Below are 19,483 nucleotides of genomic sequence, written 5' to 3' on the forward strand. Positions count from 1 at the left end.
AAAAAAAAGCCACTAAAGTAACTGATTAATAGACTGCGGATCTTTATGCAAAATAAAAATTAATTGCATTGGCTTACAAGGGCATACAAGTACTTAATAAACAATTATTTACATTTTGAATAAGTTTCACGTGTTGAACGCAATACAATAGCATCTTTAAATTGTTTAAACGTTTTCACGGTTTTGAATTTCATCTATTCATTTTTGTCATAAATGCATAAAATCCGCAGTCTACTAATCACTTTATTTCAATTATACAGAATGTTTAGGGAACGATTGTTCAGCACTGAACATGCCAATCAGACTTGTCAAGACTGAAAACTGACTTCACAAGTTACCATATTGTCATTAAAGAGACAAAAAGACTTGTAAGAGGTGTTAGGCCAAGAAAGCTTGAAGAACTATGGAGAAGAGCCCAGTATGTGTCACTTGGAGCTCACAGATCCAGACTTTCCATGACTGAAAACTCACTCTACAAATGGTCACAGTGTCACTAAAGAAACAAAGAACCTTCTAAAACTTGCCATAGGCCAAGAAAGCTTGATGAATTACAGAGAAGAGCCTAGGTATTACCAAGGCCACCTAACCATCTACAGCAGGGGTGTCAAACTCAAAAGCTAACTTGGGCCAAATAAACAATGCTTAACTTTAGGTGGGCCGCAAAAAAAAATCAATGTTCATAGAAACAAATATTTTTATTTTGACTAGTACATTGTAATAAATATATATAAAGTTAAATTATTGTTTACGTCCTGATACTTGACATCAAAAATGTTCATCTCGGGCCGCGAGTTTGACATCCCTGATCTACAGCGTCAGAGAGCCCAGCTAATCTCTTTAAAGAGATTTTAGGATATGTGTTCACAGCAATTGTTATGCATTACTTGGAGCTCGTAGATCCAGACTTTCCAAGACTGAAAACTGTTTCCACAAATTGTCACAGAGTCACTAAAGAGACAGAGAACCTCCCAAAACTTGCCGTAGGCCAAGAAAGCTTGAAGAACTATGGAGAAGAGCCTAGGCACTAGAAGAGCCAAGACCAGCTAACCACCAACAGTGCCAGACCCCAGCTAATCTCTTTAAGGAGGTTCTAGGGTAGGTGCTGGCAGAGAGTATCTATTTTCGCAGCAATTGTTACATGTCGCTTGGTGCACGTAGATCCAGTTAGTCGGTTTAAATTTGCGTGGGTGGCTGGTCGCAAAAACTGTCGAAGCGTGCATCCCGATCCCGAAGATCCCCCGGCGTGAACAATATCGAACCCGAGGGCGGCGCTTTTGACCGACCGCATTTCGGGCAGGCGAAAATTGAATTTCCAGAAAGCCAAGTCAAGAGGTAAGCGAGGAGAAGCGGCACCAGCTATTTGCGTGGCCTTAATAAGGACGTTTGACGGCGTTGGCTTTCCCTTAACAAGCCGGCTAATATCCCGGGGCCTTGGCTCCTCGATGTACCGCGACCCTCTCTGTCGCCCATGCCCGTGTGTTCACTCTTTCTCTCTGCTCCGTTCGCCACCAGGCTTCTTCCGTCTTTCTCTTTCCCGCCGCGACCCGTTCGCTTTCCGCACCACGGACACCGTCGAGAATCACCAAAGCTTGAAAACCGAACAAACTCAGTTAGAGAACTCGGTACGAGAAGCAACCGGGGACCGGCCGGCTGATAGAAACGCCAAAACCCATCCTTGTCGTCCGACGACACTCCCTTATACACACTTTCCCATGGCCCCGTATCGTTCCGCGACGGTGTTAACCGGTCTGTTGTAAGCAATTTTACGCACTTCCTAGTCGAGGTCTTCGGGAACGGGCGCGCTGCACGCGGGAAAATGTCGTTGGAGGGCCGAGAGGACTCTTGGAGGTCCATGCACCTTGCAGAAGTGGACGCTGGCAGAATTTCTGGTCTCTTATTGGGAGCAGACTGTCGAATTTACAGTAAGTAGACTTTCTAACTAGATTAAAATAAACTAGATCCAGATTAAACTAGACTAGACTGAACTGTAGCTAGACTAAACTAGACTAGATTAAACTGAACCCAGACTAAACTAGACTAGACTAAACTGGATCTAGACTAAGTTAGACTAGACTAGACTAAACTAGACCTAGACTAAACTAGACCTAGACTAAACTACACCTAGACTAAACTAGACCTAGGCTGGTCTAGACTAGACCTAGCTGAAACTTGGCCAGACTAAACTAAAATTAACTAGACTCAGATTAAACTAGTCTAGACTAGATTAGACTAGACTAGACTAGGCCCAGATGAAACTAGATTAGACTAGACTAAACTAGACCTAGGCTGGTCTAGACTAGACCTAGACGAAACTTGACCAGGCTGGACTAAAATAAACTAAACTCAGATTAAACTAATCTAGATTAGACCTATACTAGACTAAACTAGACTAGACTAGACCTGGACTAAACTCGACTAGACTAAACCCAGATTAAACTGAAATAGACTAGACTAAACTAGGCCTAGATGAAATTAGATTAGACTAGATTAGACTAGACTTAGGCGAAACTAGACCAGACTAGACTAAAATAATCTAGACTCAGATTAAATTAGACTAGACTAGAGCCTAGACCTAGACTAGACTAGAATAGATATAAACGAAACTAAACTAGATTAGACTAAGCTAGACTAGACCTACACTAAAATAGACCTAGATTAAATTAAATTAGACTAGACTAAGCTAGACCAAGACTAAAATAGACCTAGGTTAAACTAGAATGAACTACACTAGACCTAATTGACTCCTTAGTATTTGATCTGGTTAAAAACTTTTAGGGTTAGTTCAGAAGCTCCTAAGGGTACTTTAGATCTTAGTAGTTAATTGAGATCTTCTGGAAACAGGTGGTTAAGTGAAAGTTGTTCTTATTTGTTTCTCTTAGTTCATTATCTTCTGTTATAATCATTGGTATTAATATCTATATACTCACGACATTTGTGTATAGTGAGTTTTATGAAATAAAAAGAATCGTGATAAGCTAGTTCGTAAGGTTGGCAATACGAATATAGGTTAGGTTGGTACGAGAGTTGTTTGAATAAGAAGAACGCATGTAATCTTTAAAGTCTAATTATATATTAGTTATAAGTTGTTTTAGTTATTAAATATACATAATTTAATAGGTTCTTATTAAATTACTTTTATTACAACAATGATAATAATGAATAGCAAATTATGACACTCTTAGAAGATCTTTTAGGGGATGTTCTATGAATAAGTATCTAAGATGAAGCCGTTTATATTTGGGCCTCTCAGTTTATCATTATTGGTATTCACATCCTCTAACTATTCAGTACTAGTCTTCAAAATATCAGCTATATGCAGAATCTTTTAGGGGACGTTCCTGAAACAGGTGGCAAAGAGAAAGCTGTCATTTGAATCTCTTAATTGACCATCCTCTTCCTTTATTTCTTTAACCCAAACCCCCAAAGCGTGACATGCTTGCAGAATCTTTTAGGGGATGATTTTCGAATAAGTGTTTAAGATGAATCTGTCTCTGTTTGGTCTTCCCAGTTCATTCTTTCTTGCCATCACCACTGGTATCCTCTGTCTTTCTAATCCTGGCGTACAAAGTATGACGCATTTGGAGCACCCCTTAGGCGTCACTCTAGAACCTAGTGGCTAAGACCACCCTTCATTTCATTCTTTCATCCTCTTCATCATTTCAACCCCACACTCCACGCCAATTTAACCAGATCACTTTTCGGTTTAGAAGCTCCGAAGGTCGTTCAATGCCTCAGCCGGGGAAGGTTCCACGAAGTGTTGGAAGCTCGTGTGGTGGCACACGTAGCCAGAGCGTCGGAAAGAAAATTGCGAGTTGCGGGCCGCGTGCGGGGCTTTATTAAGCGCGCTTCATGCGCGATTTGCATTCGTCTGGGTCGGTGATAGATTCGAAATTCCCAGGTAGAACGTGCGCCGGTTATATAGGGCCGAGAATTCGAATCGGGACGAATACGGTGGGTTAGAGGTGTGTGCGTCCACCGGCCTGGTGTGGCTGCCGGTTGCTGCACCTACGTAACCGCGCGTGATTGTGTCAACGCGGCTGGCGAACGGAGATGGCGAATCGGGGCAAGAGTCGTCGAGGGGGGAGGGGGGCTGTAGAAGGAGCAAGATCGTTGCCGTAGCACGACAGAGGGCGGGAGACGCGGCTGGGGACGAGTTTTAAGGGGGTCTTCCAGTAAACCGGGCGGAAAAGTAGGCATACTTTGGGAATTTTTTGCGAGGACGCCATGAGACTTTTCAATACGGGTGTTCCGGTATCTTTGTTGCTAGTCTTTCGAGGGTGCACGCAAATTGTTTTGCCGCAAAACGATAAAAAATGTCGAAACACTGGCATACACAGTCTGTTTAGAAAAACAGATCCGAATGGCGGCCGTTCTGCGCGTCCGAAACGAAGGCAACAAATTTTTTTTTACTTAATAAAAGTACAAAATGCAATATCTCAATTTTGAAAAAATTGGCAACACTTTAATGTTGAAGTGTCAATTTTTTCTCGTTTTTCTCGTCTCAAACCACAGGAGTTAGTCGAGGCAGAAAGAGGACGACGATAGAGAGGGGAGTATACTGCGATTGTCATAAATAAGAGCAGTTCATCGGTATCCCCTATAATCCGAACCAAGCGGTGTGACACGAACGTTCGCAACTTAGGTAGTTGCAGTGTAATAGTTATATATTTAGGTACAGTGCCGTACTAAATTGTTAATATTTTGAACAGTAAAATTATTTTGCACGTAGGTTGGTCTAGATATAACCTCATTATGCGGGAAAAGCATTTGGATGGTGAAGGACGTTGGTTTTGAGGTTATTGGAAGTCCGGATAATCGAGGTTCTCTTGTATTTCAATGTTTTCTTAGTGTTAGGAAGGATTGAGATTGTTGCACAAATGATCTAAATAGAGTTTCTATTTTCCTGTTTAATATACTTTGTAATTCAAGAGTTTTATTGAAAATAAAAATGTTCTGCAATTGTCCTAAGTACAGTAAAACCTCGATTATCCGGACCACCAATGTCGGGATTATTAATTGCCCAAATTAGTTTCACAAATAAACCGTTCAATCTGAAACGATACGAAGGAAGTTAATTAACTGTGTGTAAAAATGTCGGGTATTCTTGCAACTGAATAACTATCCCAGTATTCGTTCATTTATCTTTCCAAGACTGGTCCGGATAATTGAGTTTCTACCGTAGTTTTGCATCTGTGATAAATTTGTGTAAGTGAAATATAGCACATGGAAGACATCAGAAAAATTTACGAATATTGTTGCATTGCTTTTAATTTATTGAGAATATTAGAAAATCGTTTGTGGCAGTTGATGCACATAATTACCACTTAGGTGTTCTTTAATCACTTATGTGCCCTTTCTTGTTTTAACAATATTTAACAATATACAAATATTTTAACAATATTTTAACAAGACAGCCTAACTCGTCAATTCCTCCAACGTCCCTACAAACTCAAATTATAATTTCACTTATTCTACAAAATTTCATAACGATCCAATTTCCCCACCAATGTCAATTCTCTCGCCATACATTAAACATTCTCGACGTTACGAAATCGATAAGCCCACGACGGCACGTTCGCGTCATCCCGCGGTCCAAACGTATTCAAAAAATCCACATAACCTAACTTCTGATAGTACACAACATCTCATAGTTCGCCGAGCACGTTAAGATCCCCGAGTCAATACGAAATCCGAAGCCAGGGGAGCCAGATGCAACCGGAAAGGGTTAAACAAGATTTCCCCAACAGCACTCTCTATCAGCCCACAATCTGCATTAGCTACCTTTACCCTAGATCCGCGCAACACGCGCTGCACAAGCGTGAGAGTAAAGCCGGACGCGTTGATCCAGGGGTCGAGAGCGGCGCACAAAAGTCAGCAAGACGCGCAGACGGTTGCCTGAAAGCGGGCCGTTCAGAGAAAGAAATCGCGAAGCACCGGCACGGAGCGCGCGGCCCGTGAATAGATCGGGCGCGATAAAGGCCGGTTAAATGGTGAGCAAAACATTCCCGTAGACGATTCGCGAGGAGAAAATAGAAGGAGGACAGACACCGCGGGGAAGAAAGCACGCCGGCCGGGGATGGGGCCGAGTAAAACGGGGGATTACGTGCGCGGCGAGAGAGCCGGCCCGAAAATTAGAGCAGGATGCGGGAAGAAACGTGCTGCAAGAAATACAGTCGGCGAACGATGAGGTGAGGAGAGACGGACAGGGTTTGCTAGGCTGACGGGGTGGGAAAAATCGCTGGTGAAGTCGGAGCGGTTGGGACGAGCGGACAGGGTGCGAGCGAGAAGAAGGTACGTCGGTCGAGCGAGAGAGAAAACAGAGAGAGGGGGAGAGAAAGAGAGACGTAGATGGGGCGGTCGGTGAATGGGGCGCGGAGGGTTGGAACGAGGCAGGCATAGAGACAGATGGCGGCGGATAGAGACGGATAGAGAGAGGTCGTGGCGGCTTGAATGGGGCTAGTTTGAGATAGTTAGCGGGCCTTCAGAGGCACAATCGGCCGCGATTGGCGGGCCTACAATCACACGTCGCATTATATGTCCATCAGCGCGGCGGATCTTGCAAATACGTTAGCGCGTGAGCCAACGAGTTATCGTCCGCAAAAATTCTTCAATTCAAACCGTCGTCCCTGCGGACACAGGCTTGCGGTTCGACCGGTCCTTGGACCTGCATTTCGCGCCGCTTTCCCCGCAGTCTTTGGCGCAATAAGCCCAGCGACGTTGATGCGTTGGGGAGCGTCGTTACGGGCCGCATAGAATCGCCGGCATTACATATTTTTTACCGCACAGAGACTTCGGTGTAATTCGTCGTCGGGAAGGAGTTTTTGCCGGAGATTTTGTGCGTCCGCGGTGGCTACCAACGTTATTGACACAGTAATACCGCGTGGACGATAATAACTGAGTCGGTTTGGTGTCTTACGTGGTTCCAACGATGCGGAACGATGGGGAAGTACAACATTTCTGTGGGTCCCCTCATGGTGTCCCGGTGTTTTCTTTATCGTGTAGTCCATTCACTAAGTTTTCTCATAAATGCATAAAATCCACAGACCTGTTATGACAAACGGAAGAGTCAGATTTCACATGTTCAGATTTTTCTAATTTTCTTATTATATTTCTTATTATATTATATATTCTTATTATATATTTTTGTTGTACTGAAAGCCACTCGAAGGTCACCGTGCCGCAGATCACCGGGTAGGTCTGAACCCGAACTATTACAGTAGAATTATATAAGAATGTATTGTACATCGGTCGCTGGTTATTTCCTTGAATAGGGGTGGGGGAGGGGTTGCAGGTTGTTAAGGAACTTTCGGGAATGCGGCATGGTCCCCCTCCATTCAATTCCCGAGCAAGGACAAATAGTAACTGATATTAAGTGAAGGCGCATCTGCAGGGGGCGATACGCGATTAGACTCAGAAGCACCGAGGTAAATATTGTCTTTTCTAATCTGCCGTCGGAGTTGCGCTATCCCGGGGTATTACCATGGGATAGGTTCGAATTCTTAGAGAGTTAATTGGGACCCGGCGAGAGGGATTTCGTGCGAAGATTCCGGATGCAAAGACAAACGGGAACGGTCATAACCCTTAGTCGCTGTTTGCCCAACGGGTACAGTTACATTCAAAGGATGTACTCCGGAATTGTTATCCGATGACAAATCGCCCAGCTACGGCTTCCATTAAAGCTTTTCCGAATTAATTCCGACAGTTTACAACCTATTAGAATCTCCGTGCCGGGCTATAAATAACGGAGACAACGGTCTCCATAGCGCGCGGTTCATCGTACCGTCCCTAAATTTTTCACTGCCGCAAACGATTCAGCCAACCGAGCCTACACACTCGACGTTAATCGACTTCGTCCCTTCAATTACCATCGAGTCTAATCGTCCTTAGTCAATGCACGCACTCTCGAGACCGTTGTCGCAATATTTATAACAAATATTAGCTAGCCAACTAAACAGAGACATCCGTTAGTTGTCGTTGACGTTCAATTATACGAGACATGTAAGCTAGGTTAATTAAATGTTAGGCTAGATTACAAGATACATAAGCCATGCTAGGTTAGACTTGACTTGTTAGGTTATCTCTCCTCATCAGCATCCTTGGAAACAACAGAAAGTAAATTAAGAAAACGAATCCTATTATAGTCAGAATTTATATGTATGTATTTATTATTGTTTCCCAAGGGGTTACAATTCTTTCGAACAAAACCCTCTTGAACAAACTTAAAACTGCTCCACCTTCCTTTATCTTGGCGTAGTATATATGGTAAGTATGGAATTCGAAGAAATCACTTACGATTTCGATGATCTTCACATATGTCGTCACGGTCATTATTCTGAACAACTTTTTCCTATAGATGTCATAGGAATTCTCTTTCAGTGTTCAAGATATTTACGAAAAAATGTAGCTACAGCTACGATGAGTTATATGGCTGTTGGATAAAAATTGATGTTACCAACTGTTCGAATTTTAATTTGATGTAATTCACACCTAACGTAGACATAGACCTTACACAGGCCTAAGTAAATAAAATAGAAATGATATAATAGTACTTTCGATTGGAACATAACCCAGACCTAATCCTAACCTAATCTAGACCTAAATGAATAATGAAATAGCAATACTATAATGGCTCTTTCATATCGGATCTAACCTATACCTAATTAAAGTCTCGAACTATCTAAAATATAACCTCAGAAATAATCTAAAACATATCTTTGAGGTTAAATCTTGGAACCTCAGAGATAATTTAGAACATATCATTGAAATTGAGTCTCAAATCTCAGAAACAATTTGAAACTTATCTTTGAGGTTAAGTCTCGAACTTCAGAAATAATCTAAATCATATCTTTAAAAGGTTAAATCTTGAAATCTCAGAAATAACCTAAAAACATATTTTTGAGTTCAAATCTTGAACCTCAAAAACAATCTAGAACATATCTTTGAAGGTTAAGTCCCGAACTTCAGAAATAATCTGAAATATATCTTCGAGGTTGAATCTTGAAACCTCAAAAAGCAATGTAAAATATACATTCGAGGTTATAAATCTCTAACGTACTCAATTCCTATTTCATTAAATTTCTACTACACGTATAGAAGAAAGATGTTCAGAATGACACTCTGGACAACACATATCATCAAACTCGGAGATGGCTCCCTCACGCTGCATAATTAACGAACTACATGACAAAAAATAATCTCGCTACAAACAATAATCAATGTCAATCAATAAGTTGAGTTACTACACACTTTCTTCAGCGTTTCCTGATTTGCCGGAAACATTAATCAACAGTGTCCGGAGCGGGCAAATGCATTTTTGATCGGCGACACGACGGATGGGTTGTATTTTCAACGGTATCGTCCAATTTCGCAGAGACAACCGGAGGGACCGTCCGTATCCGTGTAACAGGATGTTGGGTAACCTCCAAAGGTACTCAATATAAATACGCATGATTATTCGAAACCTCAGATCAAACGTTACCCGGAGGAACAGCGGCGGGCGACTGACGGAATAACTAATTTATCAATTCTTCGCTTCGGTTGGCTCCGATACCTATGGCTATATTTGCGAACTCGTGTAAACAGACCTCCGAACTGCCAGGCCGTATCGCCGAGCCCCGTGTCGTCGTTGTATTTGGCTACGGAAGACCTCCAGGAGCCAGCGACGGTTCTGACAGCAACCTGTAAAATTACGTATTCCCGTACTTGTTCGTTAGAATTGTTTATAACCCGGCAGCCGTTTGGGGCCGACGTCCGACGACGCGACAGCCGAGCAGAAACATTCCGACTGAATGTTGCACGTTGGTTGCCAGTGTTGCCACATCTCGCTGTCAGTGTAGAACTAATACGCTGCCATTCTTTCTCCAATTTTACAGATTTCGATTCTGCTGCGAGTCTGGTCGCTCTTCAATGACGTAGTTCTTTCGTATTTTTAACCCTTTTTCAAGCTCAATGGTAATTTCGGGTCGTCGGTGACCCTATATCTTTTTTCACTTTTTTCTGCAGTAAAAGCTTAATTCTCCATTTAGGCGTTTAGGTATTTTACATATTTAAAGTGGGGCTTTCACCTGGGGTCTATTATGACCCCAGTACGCCAGCCATAATTTTCTTAAGATTTATTTCACTAATTTAAAAGTTTCTAATTTTAAGAGTTTGTCTTTGAAAAACAGAACTTTTTCGATACTGTCTTAAAAATACACGTATTACACATAATGTCCTCTCTTCCTGTCACATAATGCAATTAGAACCATATCGTATCAATGAAGAAAAATCGGTAATAACCTTGAACTGACCTTCAAAAAACCGAGAATCTAAAAAATCCAAAACATAACTAGAAGGTCACAACGCAGAGACAATATAAAACGCTGAATAATAGATCTTAAAAATCGCGTATACATTAAACGATAAACATAACCTAAAAGTGTACATTGTACAAACGCCCGAGTATGGTAAGTCGCAAAGCCGCGATTTATTTCAGGACGACGTACTGGTTCGCCGGGGCGTTCAATTTAATTAGCAGCCGTCCGGCGTGGTATTCCTTAATTAGAAAGATACATTTCCGTTTCGAAAACATTTTTCTCAGCGGCCACGGCATTTCCATTTTCGCAAACGGCACGGAGAATTCTCTTACAGAAAGTTCGAGTAGGTTTCCCACTGTTTCTCCACGAAGTCGGATATTTTTTTATTCGACACGGGATTTATGCGTGATTAAATTCTTACATTACTTCGCAGTTACAAGGCGTTTAACGATAGCCGCCATTATCCGTGGCAGCTCGCAGGCACGCGGATTAAAAAACTTTCTTAATTAAAAGGCTCTTTGGGCGCTCTATTTCAGTTGCAAGGGCGAAATATTTTAAATATGTTACCTCGCCGGATCTATTAGTTGGCTTTCCCATTTATTTGACGCCCCCCACCCCCCACCTCCGCCAACCCCCTTTCATTAATTACGGGCTTTCACAGCCCTCGCACGCGGCTATTACGTCACGTTTGAGCGTGAAATTTTTATTCTAACGATCTCGTATATCGCGTACAATATTTCCGAATGCGATCCGTTACAAGCCAGCGATGGTGACACGTACGCTGATTGGCGTCATTACTGCGCTGACCATTTTTTGGGAGGGATTGGATAAACCGTTTTTCCCCTCTACCGTCGCGTTTCACGTGCCGCATGCACACCTATTCGTCTCTCTCTCTCTCTTCCTCTCACTCCCCCCCTCTCTCTCCCTCTTCCTCTCTCTCTCTTTCTCTTTCCCGCTTCGGAAAAAGCGACCCTTAAAACCGCCATCGTACATATTGGAAAAATTTAATTTGTGGCCGCGCGAAAAGTTAAATTCCCGCGTGAAAAAATAAACATTTCGAAAATATTAATATCTCCGGCTATCTCGACAATCGGACATTAATATTCCAATGGGATATTCGAGCACTTTTTGTATTTATCATTATTACGAGGCTCTGCTCATTATTCGGATTTTCTTTCGCGAAATACATACGTTCACCGCATAGTAAATGATACTACTTCTTCTAGAGATGGCTTCTCGGAGATGGAAAAATAGATGTAACTTCGAAAAATAAACTATTATTATACAGGCTGTTCCACGTGACTCTGTAACCTCTATCAACTTTGTTGTTTTTGGAGATAGAGTTATGGTTTTTCTAAAATTAGAATGAGAAAGTAGAGAAGAAAATAATCTTGAACGGATAATAATCATGGAACCGAAGTGAACACGTTGGTCACTTGTTTACATTAAAAAATCGTAATTGTAAATTTTAGGTTTCATTTAGGTTACGCATAGCCCACGTTTAGGTAAAGTTTAGGTTGCGTTTATGTTGGGTTAAGTTTCAGTTAGGTTATTTTACGTCTGGATCAGATTTCGATTAGATTCGATTTGGATCAATGAAAAAGTTCTCGCCTAAATTCGTCAAAACAGTTTTCTCTCGAATTTCCGCGGCGTTATCTATTTTCTCAAGATCACCCTGATCCTACTTAAACTGTGTCTTATTTTTCTAGGTTAAAGTGGTTAGGTCACATCGATATCGTCGACAAGTTAACGATGTGAGTGAGACGAAGATTTTCAAGACGAATTTGAGAATCGAGACATGCACATAGTCGTCGGTGGTGGCTAGCTGGACACAGAGGTGGCAGCCGTCTAGACCTAGACGCGGGCGAACGACGTTGAAACGGAGCCGGTCGATAACGCGATGCAGCACCTCCAGCCGTGACGAGGCTGCGACATCGGGATTGTGATTAGGGGCCGGTCGGCAAACAATGCCTAATTACATAATTATTGTGCCGCGGGCCCGTAATTAAGACACATTACTCCTCCCGGCTGGTAATTCATTACGCTTAATGTCTTCCCTGCCTCCACCATTTCATCGCGGATGACAGTCGCGACGGTTCCGCTAAATACCGTTACCGTGAAATATTACCGACCACGACCACGACCACGGCAGAGTGCACGACCGCCTCACCGCTCTGCGACAACCATAAGCTCCCGGTCCAATCTCTCTCTCTCTCATTTATTCTTCTAATTCTTTCTCTGTCTTTTACCCTCTCTCTCTCTCTCTCTCTCTCACTTTCTCTCTCTCTCTCTCTCTCTCACTTTCTCTCTCTTTCTCTCAAACTCTCAATTCGCTCTCTCTCAATTTGTTTCCCTCTCTCTCCTTCTCAATTTGTTTTCTATCTCTCTGAATATTTTTCTCTCTTCTTTCTGCTGTTCTCAATTTTTTTATCTCTCTCAATTTCTTTCATTTGTCTCTCCGTCTGAACCCTTTTCTCTCACTTATTGGCTTACTCAATTTCTTTGTCTCTCAATTTTTATTTTCTCTCCCTCTCCCAATTTTTGTTTCTCTCCCTCTTTCTCTATTTTTTTCGATCTCTCCTCGAGTTATCTTTTCTCTCTCTCTTTCCTCTCTCTCTCTAATTTTTGTTTCTCTCTTTCTTTCTCAATTTCTTTTTTTTTCTCTTTCTCTCTTTTTAATTTTTGTTTCTCTCTCTCTCCTTCTCAATTTCTTTTTCTCTCTCTCTCCTTCTCAATTTTTGTTTCTCCCTCTTCTTCTCCAATTCTTCTTTCTCCCCCTTCACAATTTTTGTATCTCTCTCTCTCCCTGCTCGAATTATTCTCTCTCCCTCCCCCCTCTTTTCCTTCTCCCTCTCTCCGCCCATTCTCTAATTTTTGTTTTGCCCATTCTCTCTCTCACTTGCTTAATTTTCTCTCCCCCTCTCTCTCTCTCCTTCTCAATTTTTGTGTTTCCCTTTTCTCCTCGATTTTTGTTTCTCTCTTTCTCTCTCCCCGGATCTGGAAATCCCCCCGCCCTCCCGGGACATCGAGAATCATTGCGTTTTCTAACAAAGCAACGTCCTCCCTCCGCACACCCGTTAGATGGTCGTTCGCCCCGGGAATGCCGTTTGATCCTCGGAATGTCGTTCCAACCCCCACGGACGTTTATTTTATTGGGCCGGGCGAATAATTGTAAGATTAATTGATACCGATTGTTGGCCTGCTCGCAGAGTAGTTGCGTAGGGGTGGGAGAAAATTTCTGTGTCATTACTGGACCGTGGTCCTGTCCATTTTCGTGGTTTGTAGATACAGACTTCCGGTGAGATTAGTTTTATTTTCATATTACGCAGAGTATTTTCGTCGATAGGAGGCAGTATTTTCTTTATTATAATTTCGGCAAAATTGACACTGGAACTGTATGCATACATAGATATACAGGGTGTCCCAAAATTATCGTATTTCAACTTTTTCCTTTACAAAAATTTCCTTCGAGGCATCGTTAACGAATTATTGACGAAAAACACTGACCAATGAGGGGCGAGCTCGCGTGGCGCTAGGCGGCCGAGCCAATAAAGCGGAACTGGGCTTCGTGCGCTCGTTGGCTTGGTCGCCGCACGCCTGCCGAGCTCACCTCTCATTGGTCAGTGTTTTTCGTTAATAATAATATATATATATATATATATATAATTTTTCAATTATGCTTTTTATATAAGTATGATATATATATATATAATTTATAATTATATTAATATTAATATTATAATATAATTAATAATTATATATATTTTTATATTATAAATATATATATTTTATATTAATTAGGGTAATGATATTGAAAATCCGTGGACCTATAGAGAAATCTGCAGAGTTGGCAACGCTGGTTCCCGGAGAGTTGGCAACAGTGGACGCGTCAAGCGAACTTCACTTAGAGGTTAATTTGCCAACTGAGCCTACACGTTGGGCGTATCACGGTCGCCTGTTCCATTTGAAGGCGCGAGAGAAAAAGATCGCTGATTGAAAAGCATCGGGTCGTGAATGAAGTCGAAGGGCAACTGTCGTGGCGGGTGAGACGGCAATCTACAAAAAAGTATTATTGCGCCCAACGCGAGCTCGAAAAATTCCCTAGCGTCCTCCGTCACCGCTCTTTCTCTATCATTGAAAACTTACAGCGAGATTGCCGGATGCCCGATACGCGGCCCCGAGTTTTCTACGTACGTAATCTCGATATGGCGCGAATACCGCCCCTTTCCCCACCCCACCCCCCTCCGCCGCACCGCAGCGCGTGTGTCCCAAGCGACTTCCGGCGGGTTAAAAAATTACCGCGAATCCGCCCTTGCCCTTTCAAAACGGCCTGGCTCTTTACGCGGCGCTCTCGCTTTGCTGCCGAGCGATGTTTGTTACCCGATGCATTAAGTAATTATAGCATTATTGTGATTAATTGCCTCTCCCACGATCCGTCAGCCGATGAGCCGCGTGCGTCGGGGGCGCGCGGGAGGGGAGGGGACTCCCACTCTCTATCTCTTTCTCTGTCACTCTTGATGGATATTTAGATTGATATGGTAAGAGACGCCGGTTACCCGGAATTTGTTGCAATTGTAATTGCTAATGGAGCCAATCGCTGTGATAGTCACGCCGCCGCTGGGCCTTCCATATCCTGATTAACGTGGACGACGTTGGGATAGAAAATTGTCTGAAGCTGATCGAGGCACGAGCATTTCCGGATGGATCTTCCCCAGCAGTGATGTAATCATAATTACATAATAATGATTCGTATTATGATATAATGTAATGTAACATAACGTAATGAAAATATACAATTAAAATTACAATATAATGTGCTGCAAACATAATAATAATTTGCAATGTAATAATATGTAATAACACGTAATAATATGTAATAATATGCTAAAAATGAACATGCTAATAATTTTTATAATTTGTACTGTAGAATAAACACAATAGTAACTCCTATTATTATATAAACGTAATAATAATTTGTATTATAATATAAATACACTAATAATTTGTAATAATTTGTACTCTAGAATAAATGCAAAAGTAATTTGTACTGTGATATAAACATAACAATATTTTGTAATAATTTGTACTGTGAAATAAACACAATAGTAATTTGTACTGTAATATAAACATAATAATAATTTTTAATATGGTAGAAACAATAATGGCCCGTGCAATCATAAAAACGTGAATGATGAAAAGATTATTTGAAGATTATTTGAAAAGATTATTTCAAGTACATTTTTGAAAATGGGACACATAGTACTATCAGTCATTTACAGTGGGATTTTTATACTTCGTGTAAGGATTCATAATGGAAGGAAAGGGTTTAAATAAACTATAAAATATTGTTCACAAAATACTATGCGAAATCGTTTAAATTCGCCAAAAGCAAAAGCAGAATTAATTTACATTAAACTTAGAAAAAAATGGATGATTTAAAAATGTTAGAAACTAACCTAACTCTGGCCTGAAACTAAAACTTGAACAGTTGGTGATACTGTTATTGTTTAGGAACACTGTTGTTGGTAACATTGTTACTACTGCTGAACAATTAAAAGAATAATAAATAAATATGATATAATATAATATGAATAAATAAATAATAATAAAATTAATTATATATAAAAGAGAATTTAATAAAAATTAGTAAAATTAGCCAGTACTTTGTTTAATAATTGAATGAAATCCTTGGAAGAATGAACGTATGACTGCTGGATTCTTGTCCGAGTGAATTAAGGAAAGGTTAACGACAACTGAAACGGAAATCAGCGGCAGATAGTTGCCGATTGTTTCTCAATCGCGTGAAACATGGTTTTTCGGAACAACGCAGCGCTGCATTGTTACACGTTCTACACGCTCCGCATGGGGAAGAATGTTGGTAATACTGTTGGATTGGCCGACGTGCGTCGCGTTTTCGAAATTCGCTCGAGTGGTGGTACGTGTGCGACAACACGAACCGGAATCAGTATGTTACGTAAATATTGTTAGGCAAACGGCAAGCATGATGGACGCAATTCCTTTAATTTAAAAACTATGTTAGTAATTATTTATTTATTCATTAGTCTTCTGCTTCTCATTGTGCGAACTATTAGCTTAATTGTGTACTAAACATACTATACGCATATTTAATTATTATTGTTACTTCCGTGAGTTAAAAGCCGGATATACGTAAGAAGATTAGTATACCGGGTGTTCCATTTGTAGTTTCGCACTCAATTGTCTCCTACAGTTCGTTCCACAAATTTGTTGAGATAAAACACAAATTGAAACAAAAAAAATTAATCATAAATTTCCGCTGGATGGTCTTGCTTCCTTCAGGGCGACCTTGGTTTTTTTCATTGAAAGCGGATGTAGCATTCCAAATTAAATTCATTGACCTAAGTACTTTGGTCATGGAAAGTCGTTCAAGGTTATTTAACGCTGTTAGTGAAGTTTAGGTGGTAATGGAATGCGAAACTACGAACGCTACACCCTGTATATTTTCTGGTAAGTTATACGAAATGAATGCTTTTTACAGCATTTGTAATCCAACCTTTATCCACTTTCACAGTCACATAAAAAAATTACTAGATCATTCTACCGTCAAGGAAAAATTCTGCCAATTTTCAGTTATTAAACTGATCAAATAATTTCAAACATTAAATCTCTTAATCAACAATTGTATTAGCATCGATTAGTAACTCGTGTAGTCGGCAACCTAACCTATTCTCGACACCGAGTGATCGCGATGCCATCGTCTTCCACTTCTGCCTCAAGCCGAGTCCTCAACAATTTCCCGCGGTTTTTTCTCTCTTTCTTTCTTCGGCTCCTCCCCATCCCTTCCATTAATAATAGTCACGTGCAGGACTGATCGCGTTTACGTGCGAAAAAAAATTTGAAATTGAACCGTGAAACGTTTTAAAATTCATACTGGCGTGGGTCGATCCGGTGTTCGGCCGCGGTGCGTGCGCGGGCGCGTGTGAATTATAATTTTCGACGCGTTGCCGGCGCGAACGCGAAATTACGTTAATAAATTCGCGGCGGTCCGGCGCCCGGACGAATTTTTATCGAAGAATTACATATTAAATGGCTCGCGTTCGATTCGTCCGAAAATAACCGCGGCTCGATCGACTCGCCTCGGACACGCATTCGAGATTAATCGTCGGCCGCAGCGTTCTTGCAGGTTGTCTGCGTTGCGACATCATTAACCGTGAACGTACAGTCCGCCACAACATTGTAATGGAACAAGAAAAATATGGCGATTATAAAGACAAAAGTATGCTTCACCGATTTCGATGTCATTGAAGTATGTCAAAGTCATAATCCTGAACATTGCTGTCGTTTCTGCGATGTATGCTAAAATATTTTTTTCGAATTTATGTTACGGGTAGTTTTAGGTTAGGCTCTAGAATGTTTAAATTAGCAAGAAACTTAGTTTGAATGAGGCATCAGGCTTCTGGAACACTATTCCAAGATGATTAGATGGCCTGTGTGAAGTAGGATACCTCGTATATATGTATGCTTCTAGGTCTGGTAACTTAGACTTAACCTAGAATTTACTTAGACTTGATCTGCGATTATAACGTTCACAAGATAATTTTCAGGAGTTCTTTTTGAAACGTCTCGTACCTTATAAGTGTAGATTAGGTTTCACTTATTTCTGAGTTAGTTTAAGGTTAGTTCCAGGTTAGGTCTGGATTAAACTACTACCTAGCATAGTAAAAATGCCACGTGAAAATGTGCAATTGTTATTGAATTATTAGCATTCAGTCATCAAAAATTGTAAAATAGTTCCACAAGTAAACAAATTTTTCATTTTATTAAATAACCTAGAAAGATAAAACCTAATTGAAAAATGTTTCATACGAAAGTTTATCCTGTTTGCGCGTAGAATTAAAATCTGCAAATCAAAATATATGTTTCCACATTTATAGAAACAAAGTTACTCTCAATATAACTTCCAAAGCTATCAATAAAAAAGAAATAAATAAAATTATGTTTTGTCCTTGAAATCGAGTAACTGTCCGAAATATGTAGATCTAAAGTTTTCAAATGTATATATTGTTTATAGCAGATGTCCCAATTTCCGTATCTTTAAACCAGTTTTTACTTTGCCGAAGCTTTCATTAATTACTCTGATTTTCAATTAATAGGCTAAAACTGTATTTCGATTTTTCAGACATTTTTGTCTTTAGAAATATTTTTCTACGTTACAGAAATTAATAATTTAATTGCACGTCGATGTGTAAACTTAATAAAAAAAATATAATAAATATAAAACATAGTAAAAAAATACTCAGTAAATAATAAATAAAATACATAGTAAATAATAAAAATGTTATCCCCTTTTTTCGACATATTTTCGCATGTAAAATCGTCACCTACCTGTCATCCCTTATTGCGATTTTTCGCCCACCCTGTATAAGACTTTCCGATTTCTACACGTTTTTAATCAGCAGGAATTGAGACATCCACCCTATACGGCGCACGTTGGTGTCCCGTAGGATACAGGAAAACCACGCGCAACATAGTTCGCTAATTACGTTTCCATTCCTTCTGTTTCGCGTATGGTTGCCGGGCCACGGGAACGATTATACGTCGAGTTCAGGTGTCCTTTCTCCCTCGTCAGAGCGGCGCCTTCAGACTCAGCCAGCCTGCACGAGTCATCCCTAGACTGCCGCCATCATAACCATCACGCTGTTCAACCTACTAAAACCCTCCACTTTCTCCCTATTACTGTAATCGAAACTGGAGCATCGGAGCCGGCGTTGTATACATACACTCGCCGCGGTCAGAATTGTTTACGCCGAATTTCCGGGACGCGGGGCAACTGCCCGTTGCTGGAAATGTCCTGAAATGTTTTATTGCCGGTTTTAGCCGCGGAAAATTCGCTAGTACGCTCCGACGAGAGCACGTTCCGGGCGAGTCAAATTATAATGTGCTAGAATCTTCCATTTCTTGACACAACCTCAATTTTTTCTATCGATATTTCAGTTGCTTTTCCACTAGAAATCGATAAAATTGTAATATGGCTAGAGTCTTTCATTTCTTGACATAACCTGAAATAACCTCAATTTTTTCTATCGATATTTCAGTTGCTTTCCCATTAGAAATCGATAATACTGAGCTAGAGTTAGCTACGCGTCGATTTTGGAAATTGTGCAACGATTTTGAACATTCGGGCGTATGCGTATCGTCGGTTTTTTCTA

The 19,483-nt window shown here is 40.9% G+C and overlaps 2 long non-coding RNA genes across 2 annotated transcripts; both read right to left on the reverse strand.

The window, feature by feature from the left end:
- Positions 1-676: 676 nt before the first annotated feature.
- LOC143260537 (uncharacterized) lies at positions 677-2,027 on the reverse strand. Its single transcript, XR_013034814.1, has 2 exons — positions 1,772-2,027; positions 677-1,588 (listed from the first exon to the last, which is right to left on the reverse strand). It is a non-coding gene; the product is annotated as an uncharacterized LOC143260537 (long non-coding RNA).
- Positions 2,028-5,252: 3,225 nt separating this feature from the next.
- Positions 5,253-9,769, reverse strand: LOC117225741 (uncharacterized). Its single transcript, XR_004491590.2, has 2 exons — positions 9,585-9,769; positions 5,253-7,045 (listed from the first exon to the last, which is right to left on the reverse strand). It is a non-coding gene; the product is annotated as an uncharacterized LOC117225741 (long non-coding RNA).
- Positions 9,770-19,483: the final 9,714 nt, after the last annotated feature.

This window comes from Megalopta genalis, chromosome 14 (assembly GCF_051020955.1).
Source record: "Megalopta genalis isolate 19385.01 chromosome 14, iyMegGena1_principal, whole genome shotgun sequence".
Lineage (NCBI taxonomy): Eukaryota > Metazoa > Arthropoda > Insecta > Hymenoptera > Halictidae > Megalopta > Megalopta genalis.